The following is a 10,137-nucleotide window of genomic DNA, read 5'->3' on the forward strand; positions in this document are numbered from 1 at the left end:
GTGTGTGTGTGTGTGTGTGTGATTTAAATTTTCCAATAGCCACACTAAATAAGTTTGAAAAGGTGTAAGTAAACAGGTGTAAATTTTTTTAAGTTCATTTATTTATTTTGAGAGAGAGAGAGAAAATGGGGGAGGGGCAGAGAGAGAGGGAGAAAGAGAGAATCCCAAGCAGGCTCTGCATTGTCAGTGTGGAGTCCAACAAAGGTCTCGAATTCAGGAACTCACTAGTGAGATCATGACCTGAACCTAAATAAGAGTCGGACATTTAACCGACCGAGCCACCCAGGTGCCCCAAGAAACAGGTATAGTTAATTTTGAGAACCCTTTATTAACTCGCTATATTCCAGGCATGATCATTCAGCGTGTAATCTGTACGTTTAAAATATTAATGGTATGTTTTACTTTTTCCTTTTGTACTGAGTCGTCCATATCCAGAATTCGTGCCCGAATCCGAGCACATTAAAAGTGCTCGGTAGCCACAGGTAGCTATTGGCAAGTCTAGACTCTTAAAACGTCTTCTGACCTTTTTCTCCTTCTTGTTCCCTAACCTGAAAAAGGGACTGGGTTTACAGATTTTTTAAATCCAAATCTTCATCACTTAAAAATGGATCATATGCCCAGTCTCTTTTGTGTTTCAGTCTCATACGTTGAAAAGAGAAGAGTCTGCTGACGTTCGTTCGGACTCAAGCAATGCAGGATTCTCCCGAGTATTCTCGCTAAAAACCACAATTACAGTTCAGCGAACTCCCCAGCTCCTTTTCACTGCTGACAAATTAACACACACATTTTAAACCACAAAGTTGAAAGAACAAACCTTTTGAAGTGATAATGACGTAATGATTACAATGTAACACTTTCTAAAAAGGAAATTCATTGCTAGTAGCTGTTTAAACTTCTGGGCTCTGATTTAAAACCCCCGCAATTCTTCCACAGAGAAGATGAGAACAATTTTTACCATCAACAGATTATTCTTTCTGAATTTTCATCCCTTTCCCTAAAAGAAATATAAAAATAAATTTAATACAGTCATCATTACGGTCGCCATTTTGTAATGAAACTAGGGAGTTGCCGAAAATTTTGAGGCACTAATAAGAGAGAAATTCGAAATCGGTTTCCCGTGAGGTTGAGCCCTGCCAACAAGGGTTTTGTCTTCGTCCTCGCTCAGTCAGACATGGGGCCCATTCACCTCCTGAATGTCTCCTCTGATTTCCAGTTTTCCTGAGGTGCTGTGCCTAGAACGTGTGCAAAAACTGTGCTGGACACGAACTGTCCTCTTCCTGAAGCGGATTTTCCTAATTTGCCTTTTTGCTTCCCAGAGGCATGGCTAGGTCGTCAGGTCTCTTACTCTCCCAGGCCTTCTTCTGGGAATTCCGTTTTGGGCCAGTCCTTACCTCCTTTCTCTGCCTGCTCAGTGCCAAGTACCCCCAAAATGGCCACAGGAAGGCCTAGTTCTGCCCACATCACATGCCAACGCCTGGGTGCTGGGACTGCGGGCCAGAGAAAAGAGGAGGAAATGGTAACTAGTTGATGTCAGGAAAAGAAAGGTGGACCGTAATTTCTCATGTGCCCTCTCAGGACCAGGCCCTGTGCTACCCTCTCATGTATTCGCTCAACTCTCACATCTGCCCTGTTGAGGTGAGTGTCACTTTATCCACATTTCCCTGAGGAGGAAAGTGAGGCACACAGAGGTATAATAACTTCCCCAGGATCACAGGGTTACTACACGGGACTGGGATTTGAACCCAGGCAGTCTGCTTTCCCACCCCTGTATTCTCTGGCAAAGGGGCCGAATGTGAGCATAACCAGGAATGGACATTCTCTCTGGGGCTCGGCTGGGGACACACTGAACCATTTTGCCTCTCAGGACTCTGCAGTTTTTTCTGTTTCCATCATTACTGTTCCTCTTAGATTGATGCCATTTTTTACAACTATTCTATTGTCTCCACTTAGGTCATGATGAAATTGTTCCTCCCGCTTTTAGCCTAAGGGTTAGTGTTGGCTTCATTATATTTTAATTTTAATAAACAAGCTTCTTTGTAGATGCAGACAACAGGTGGGTAGTTGCAGGGGGTGGGGGGGGCAGAAGGAGTGAAATGAGTGGAGGGAGTCAAAGTACAAACTTCCAGCTATAAAATAAATGTCATGGGGATGTAATATACAGCACAGTGACTATAGTTAATAATACTGTATTCAAAAGTTGCTGAGAGGGCAAATCTTCAAAGTTCTTACAAGGAAGAAAACCTGTAACTTGGTATGCTGACAGATACTCGCTAGATGTATTGTGGTGATGATTTCACGATACATACAAATATGGAATCATTATGCTGTCTACCTGTAACATAAAGTTGATTAACCTGTAACTGATATAATTGATAGACAGCATATATCAACTCTATCTCAATCTAGAAAAAAGCAAATTCTTGTTATGATCTTCTACCAACCTGCTGATGTACTTACACCTGACGTGAATGAGTAAGGAATGGGGTATAGTGGAGGTGCAGAATTTGGGGGTCTGTAGGTACAGGGGCTATAAAGGCAAAAACAGGGGAAATGCAAGCTGCTGATGCTAACAGATTTATTATTTGCAATCATCGAAATGTACGTTGAAATGTTCACTGCAATCAATGAAAGGTACACTCATTTTATTTTAGTTGATAGGAAAAATACATACCTGTTGGGAAGAAAGAATTTCTTGTGCCCTTCAAGGTCCTTCCAGCCAGGCTAAGAATCAAGCTGACATGAGAAGATTAACAGGAGAAAATCAATTTTCATTTAAGGCATATGAGGAATCCACACAGACAAAGACATTCCAAAGACAGGCAGGATGAGGTATGGATGTCATTCTGAACCAAGGAGAAGTGGGTAGGGGTCTTCAAAGGGAAAGAATTCAACTCACAGGAAGATGAAAAAGAGCAAATGTTGGGAAACAGATGTTTGCTCAGCTTCTCAGAAGCAGCTGGGCCACAGAGGAGTTTGATCAAACAGGCCTTGCGAGGTTCCTTCCTGTCTGCCAATCTAGCTCATGTCATGACATCATTATCTACGGGGAGAACTGTCTTCCTGGAGCAGATCCATCTCACTTCTCGTAGGCACTTGTGGGGAAGAAAAGAGTGGTTCCCAAATCTGCTGGCTTTTCATATTTTTTTGGTTAATATTTATTTTGAGAGAGAGCAGGGTGGGGTTGGGTCAGAGAGAGGAGAGACTCTCCCACAGGCTCAGGCTCCATGCTGTCAGCACAGAGTCCGACGTGGGGGTCCATCTCACGAACAGTGAGATCGTGACCTGAGCTCATACCAAGACACGTAACCAACTGAGCCACCGGGGGCCTGAGGCCTTTCATTGCTTTTTAACTCAAAAATAATTTTCATGCCAAAGCGGCCCATTTTGGCCCCCACACGTTGATAAAGTTTTCTATTTTATTTTCTTCACCACTAGTCGGTGGTGGCTAGGACCCCCAGGTGAGACTAGAAACTGGATTCAAGGTTTAGTTCAAAGGTCCCCTCCTCTCGGAAGGAATTTCCGGATTGCTCTTTGAACAGAACATCCCTGCTCTGTTCCCACACAGCTAACAGGAACTTCTATGACAAGACAAATCTGTAACACGATTTTTGTTTACAATCCTCTGCCTCATAGAGTAAGTCCCTTCCGAGAAGTAATTATACCTTATTCTTCTTTACATCCCTATGGCAGAGGGTATCTGGCATATAATAATACACAGCTAACGTTTATCTACTTACCTGTCAGGCATGGGGCTAAGCACTGTTCATAATGATCTCGTTTAACCTTCACAATAATCCTGTGTGGTACACTCTATTCTATCTCCACTTTACAGGTAACAAAACTGAGGCACAGAGAGGCGAAGTAACTTGCCCATGGTCACATGGCTAATTAACGGTGACGGATGCATTGAAGCCAGGTAGCCCGGCGTCAAGACACTTCGCACTGGGCACATTGCACTGTATAGTCTCTCTTAAAAAACATCTGCTGATGTGTTGACTCAAGAAAAAGACAACAGTCTTGCAAATCCATTGTTTTGCTAGTTAGGGAATGTTATAATGCTAAAATACCTAAGGGTGCCAACGCTAGAATAGTTACCAAATGCTGATGTCTATAAGCTGTTTATCCATCTTTACTCAAAGCTAGCTAAGAGCATGTGCCTGCAGATTATAAAACAGTTTACCTAAATGTTGGTTAAAGATCAAGGTACAGAGAAGCCTTAAGCTGAAGCCTTGTGAGCCAGGGCAGTTCTAGGTACTCTCAATGTAGGAGAACTCTTGGTATCTAAAAAGCAGCAAGATGGCGAGTCGTTAAGCATCTGACTTTGGCTCAGGTCATGATCTCATAGTTCGGGAGTTCAAGTCCCACATCAGGTGACCTTGAGCCCTGCTTTGGGTGAAACACGCGCCCCGCTTCGGATGAGCCCCACTTCTCTCTTTCTCTCTCTCTGTCTCTGCCCCTCGTTCACTTGAGCCCTCTGTGTCTCAAAAAATAAAAAAAAATAAAAGAGTAACAAGCAGCAAGAGGGCACTGGACATTCGCGGGGTGAGAGGAAGCACTCAGAGAGGCAGAAGCACTGAAAGAGGAAGTCAGAGGCCCTGGGGACAAACTGCAGCTTCTTTACGTCTCTTGGGTTTTTTTCTTTTTTTTTTTTAATTTTTTTTTCAACGTTTATTTATTTTTGGGACAGAGAGAGACAGAGCATGAACGGGCGAGGGGCAGAGAGAGAGGGAGACACAGAATCGGAAACAGGCTCCAGGCTCTGAGCCATCAGCCCAGAGCCCGACGCGGGGCTCGAACTCACGGACCGGACCGCGAGATCGTGACCTGGCTGAAGTCGGACGCTTAACCGACTGCGCCACCCAGGCGCCCCTCTTGGGTTTTTTTCAGCAGTAGTCATCCAACAGCTCAGTGTTTTGTCTGACATTGAGAAATGGTTTCTGGAAGAATATGGTAGCTGTTCTTTAAGAGACTGACCACAATGGCTAGAAATTAGGTTAAGTGAGCTTTTTTTAGTTGCCACGGACAGAGACACTCAGGTTACCTTTAGTGACCAGGGATTTGGATGAAGATGTGCGGGAAAGTCAGAAGAGGAAACAGCCACCAGTGTGCCAGTCCTCAGGGGCCACAGGGAAGGAGCACTGGTCAGGGTACACAGCAGGGCCAGCAAGCTTCTGGAGACTGTTGCAGCCCCAACACTGGGGCCTCCTGTTCCCCCTCAATGACAGATCACCTTTGCTTCGTATGCTGAAGTTCTACTTCCTGAGGCGCCTGGGTGGCTCAGTCAAGTGGCTGACTTCAGCTCAGGTCATGATCTCACAGTTCGTGAGTTTGAGCCCCGCGTCGGGCTCTGTGCTGACAGCTCAGAGCCTGGAGCCTGCGTCGGATTCCATGTCTCGCTCTCTCTCTGTCCCTCCCTGCTTGCACTCTGTCTCTCAAAAATAAGCATTTTAAAAAAATTGTTTAAAGTTCTACTTTCTGTCCTTGAGTTGGCTGCTTTCTTTTTCTTTTTCTTTTTTTCCTTTTCTTTCTTTCCTTTTTTTTTTTTTTAAAATTATTTATTTATTTTGAGAGAGAGAGAGAGAGGGAGCATGCGGGGAACAGGGAGGGACAGGGAGACTGGGAGAGAGAGAGAATCCTAAGCAGTCTCCACGCTGTTGGCGAAGAGCCTGACTCAGGGCTTGACCTCACCAACCATGAGATCATGACCTGAGCCGAGACCAAGAGTCAGACGCTTAACCCGCTGAGCCACCCAGGTGTCCCAGTTGCTTCTCTCTCGCTCTTTTTTTTTTTCTTTCCCACTTAACCCCATCCATTCTTGTGGTTTACATTCCAGCTCTCTGAATGAGAATTTATTTAGGGTGTCATAACAAGGAGTGCGAAAAAAATTTCAGGTCAACTAACAGAAAACCAAACTGGCAGTACCTTAAATCAATAGGGTTTTGTTATTTTTTTCCCTAAAACAAGAGTCCAGAGGTTGGTGGTTGCAGACATTGGTCCAGCCGCTTGATGCTAACATTGACTCCTTAAGGTTTCTTTTTATTCTTCCATTTTTAGCTGTTGGCTTGTTTATCCTCAATCATGTTGCTTCATGGTTGCAGGAGGACTACTGTATCATGAGTCTACAGTTCAGGCAGGAAGACTGGAGAAGGGTCAAGGCTAGCAAGTTCTCCTTTCGCATCCACCACATGCTCACATGCACACACACAGGCTTCTGCTTACATCTTATTGACCAGAACTGTGTCACGTGACTACACGTAGCTGCCATGAAGGTTGGGAAGGTGAGTATTGAGTTTTATAGCCTCTGTGAGAAGACAGAAAGGTAGAAGGATACTGAGAAACGTTATTAGCACTCAGCTAGTGAACAATTTCTGCCACAGTCACCATCTTACATATGGCGTCTCTTAGGCAATGCTTCAGGACAAGCTATCTACTAAAAGACTTTGCAGTCTATGGACAATTGCCTTTGAGTCAGGGGTTGATATGATAGGATTAGATGTAACATGACAGCCTTCCTTGGAAGGGGGCTGTGTTCTGGGCAAGAACAAATGGTCTAAATTCTCATCAGTGACCCAATTATAGCTTAATCAACCATAAATTTAACTGTATCTGTTCTAATCCCGCATCTATTCACAAGCTTGCTTTGTCATTCATATATTTATTCGATAAATATTTGTGTAGTGATAGGTGCTTCTCAAGGTATAGCAGTGAAGAAAATAAGGAGCTTACTTTCTAGTGGGAGAGAGAGAGAATCTGTGCTCTAATAACCTCGTTGCTCTCTTTGGTAATGATTACCACCATTTCATACTTCTATATCTGGAGATATATATATTTACACACATACGGATGGTAATACGTTCTGTGGTGAAAACGTAGGTAAGGGGCAGGATAGAGGCGATGGTAAAGTGTGAGAGGGTGGGGAAGTGTTAGCCATAGTTCCTAGAATAATTAGAATTGGAAATAGAATAGTTCATAGAATAATTGGACAGTTTGTGGCCTTTAAAGGGAAACTGGCAGACCTTTCTGCTCTAGAGGAAAAAGGAAGGAAATACACAATGCCTGCCAGGAGCCCAAAGTGCCTAGCTTGTGCTGCACACTCACCCTCTGTTCTCATTACATCATAGTTCTAGCATCTTAAATTATTTTATTTGGGCTATTAATTTCCTGTTTTGACCTACAAAATGCAGCCTTAGCTTCTGAGTGCCACTTCAGTTCACACTTGGCTTTGGACTTATTCACCCCTTACCCTACATTGGGTTTGTTTTGTTTTGCTTTGTTTTTTGGCTTTAAAAACTCACCAGAGGACATAGTGGGGACCAACATATACTTGGATGTTCAAGGATATACTTGGATAGGCACAAGATTTTTACCAAGGAAACTGGCACTGCTCATTTGCTTTCTGTGTGGCTATGTAAGATTTATATACTGGGTTTTAAAATATATTTTACTGATCATCCTCTTACCTCTCATATACTAGCCTGTGAGTCCCCATGCCCCAGTTTTGTCCAAATGAATTCCCTCTTATCTTGCAGGTCACGATTATAACTTCCTTAAGAGAGAATTTCCGGGGCGCCTGGGTGGCGCAGTCGGTTAAGCGTCCGACTTCAACCAGGTCACGATCTCACGGTCCGTGAGTTCGAGCCCCGCGTCGGGCTCTGGGCTGATGGCTCAGAGCCTGGAGCCTGTTTCCGATTCTGTGTCTCCCTCTCTCTCTGCCCCTCGCCCGTTCATGCTCTGTCTCTCTCTGTCCCAAAAATAAATCAACGTTGAAAAAAAAAATTAAAAAAAAAAAAAAAAAGAGAGAATTTCCTTCAAACTTAGTCTAAACTAAGTTTCTGTTTACTCACCTGTAAATCCACTGGTCTCCTTGATAAGGATGACCACAATTTTAGTACTTAGTTACGTGATAGTTTGATCAATGCTTGTTTAATCGCTCATAGACTGTAAGCACCATGGGCGGGGGGCATATTGGTCTTATTCAGGTCTGTATCCCAGTGCATAACAGGGTTGCATAGACATAATGGCACTCAATAATATTTAGTGAATTAATAAACGTCTTTAGTCTCCAAGCGACTAGCAAGGTGCCTCAGAAGGATAGGTACTATGGTGGATGCTGACTTTGAAGCTCTGATCATATCCCCCTTTAGGAACAGAAGACTTAGCCCCATCCCTCCTTGCTGCTGGGAGCAGTGCTGGCAAAACCCTTTAACTGTCAGCCCTCTTTGGATAATGCCTCAGTTAAAGAAATGGACAAGCTCAAATCACGTCTCCTTCCAGGGGTGGTGTGTATCCAACGACCAATCAATGTTGGGAGGTGAAGGCCTAATCACTCATATCAACTCATGATCCCTCCCTCTCAAAGGCCATCCCAGCTCCCAGAGGTCCCCTGAAGCCTTTGTTAGGATGACATCACAGATCAATCTCTCCCTCTGCTCAATCCTGTTTCCTCCCCTTCCCTTTTACAGAGGTTGATCCCAAGAGCACACAACAGCCTGTTTTGCATGCTAATCTCCCCTGCTGGGTCCATTTCATGGATAGCCCAACCAGTGATGGCTACTAAAAAATAGTTACTGAACTGGATTATGTTTTGTCCGACTCCATAAACCCCTACACAGCAAAGATCAGTTCTTATTCATCCTTGCATGCTTGCAATGACTAGGTACCTTTCATATAGTGAGTGCTAATGTTTGAATGTCTGCGCCCCCCCCACCCCCACCAAAATTCAGATGTGGAAACTCTAACTCCCAAAGGGGAGTTAGAGATGTATTAGGAGATGTATTAGTATTAGGAGATGTGGCCTTTGGGAGGTGCCTAAATCACGATGGAAACATCATGAATGGGATTAGCACCCTTATAAATGAGGCTCCACAGAGTTCTCTCCCTCTCCCAACATGGGAGGGCACAACTAGAAGTCTCTAACCCAGAAGAGTGCCTGATAATGCTGGCACTTTGATCTTTGACTTCAAGCCTCCATAATGTGAGAAGTAAAATTTTGTTGCTTATAAGCTACTCAGTCTATGGTTTTTTGTTAAAGCAGCCCAAACAGACTAAGACAGTGGGCATCATAAATACCAAGCAAAATATTCCCCCAAACTTGGTCTAGATGGAGCTGAAGCATTCCTATTCAAAGTATGGTCTCAGAGTCAGAGGCCCCGGGCATTCTCTGTGTATTCTGTTACAAATGCAGAAATCTCCAGGCCCAGCTGAATCAGACCAGTTAAATCAACCTGCATATTAACAAGATCCACAAGTGGTTCATATGTTCATTGAAGTTTCAGAAGTCTCAGAGCTGAGGCATTTATTAATGTAAATAAAATGATCCTGTTAATAATTCCTCTCTAGTTTGTAGAGCATCTTTTTTTTCTCTCTAAAATATTGCTTAATGCTAGCATAATCAGGCATTTTTTCACTCAGCAAATACCAACCAAGTGCCAGACTTCAGGCAGACGGAGCTTACATTCTAAGAGGAGAAAGAACATCAATATAGGAGAAATGCCCAGTAATAGGTGATGTGGTCAGGTAGGAAAGAGGGCGGATCACACGATGAGAGGTTGCTTAAGAAATCGCTATGTGATATTTAATTGCTGAAAAGATAACACAAGTTGTTTTTCCTCCAAAGATAAAGTAGTTCTGGGCCAAGCCAATTCGATATGGGCTGTCTACACAAACCATTTCACCACTGAAGCTTTAGCTTCCTCGAACAGAAATGCAGGGATTAGAGAAGGCATTTAAGGCTCTTCGCGTTCTAAACTCCCAGGCTTCCAGACGCCTTGATGGTGAAGTCTAACAGGGTAAGGTTAGGATTGTGGCTGGGTTGTGGCCTCAGGAAAAGCTCTGCAACCCCAGAACACTGCAATAACAGGAAGAATAATCGCGGAAGGTGGTGCCGAATCGAAAGAACGTAACCTTTGGACTCAAGTTCCTCACAAACCTGTGGGCCCTTGTCAGGACCACAGACTTCCATGCCCTTAAGGCCGAGCGTCCTTGGAACGGGCCTCTTCCAGCCTTCCGGTCCTAGTCTTGCCTACTAGCCAACGCCCTGTTCGGCACTAGGGGTCCTGCCTTCCCGCTCTGGTCCTGGTCCCCAGCCCCCCAGGCCGCATCCTGGCCCCGCCCCCCGCCCCCCTTTCCCCCGCCCCC

The 10,137-nt window shown here is 44.3% G+C and overlaps 1 long non-coding RNA gene across 1 annotated transcript; it reads right to left on the reverse strand.

Annotated features, from left to right (window-relative positions):
* Positions 1 to 308: 308 nt before the first annotated feature.
* On the reverse strand, positions 309 to 10,119 carry LOC121013403 (uncharacterized). The gene is made up of 4 exons (XR_005782686.1): positions 9,929 to 10,119; positions 5,923 to 6,301; positions 2,672 to 2,733; positions 309 to 1,487 (listed from the first exon to the last, which is right to left on the reverse strand). It is a non-coding gene; the product is annotated as an uncharacterized LOC121013403 (long non-coding RNA).
* Positions 10,120 to 10,137: the final 18 nt, after the last annotated feature.

Source organism: Herpailurus yagouaroundi, unplaced genomic scaffold (assembly GCF_014898765.1).
Source record: "Herpailurus yagouaroundi ecotype Mexico unplaced genomic scaffold, PumYag 198, whole genome shotgun sequence".
Classification (NCBI taxonomy): Eukaryota; Metazoa; Chordata; class Mammalia; order Carnivora; family Felidae; genus Herpailurus; species Herpailurus yagouaroundi.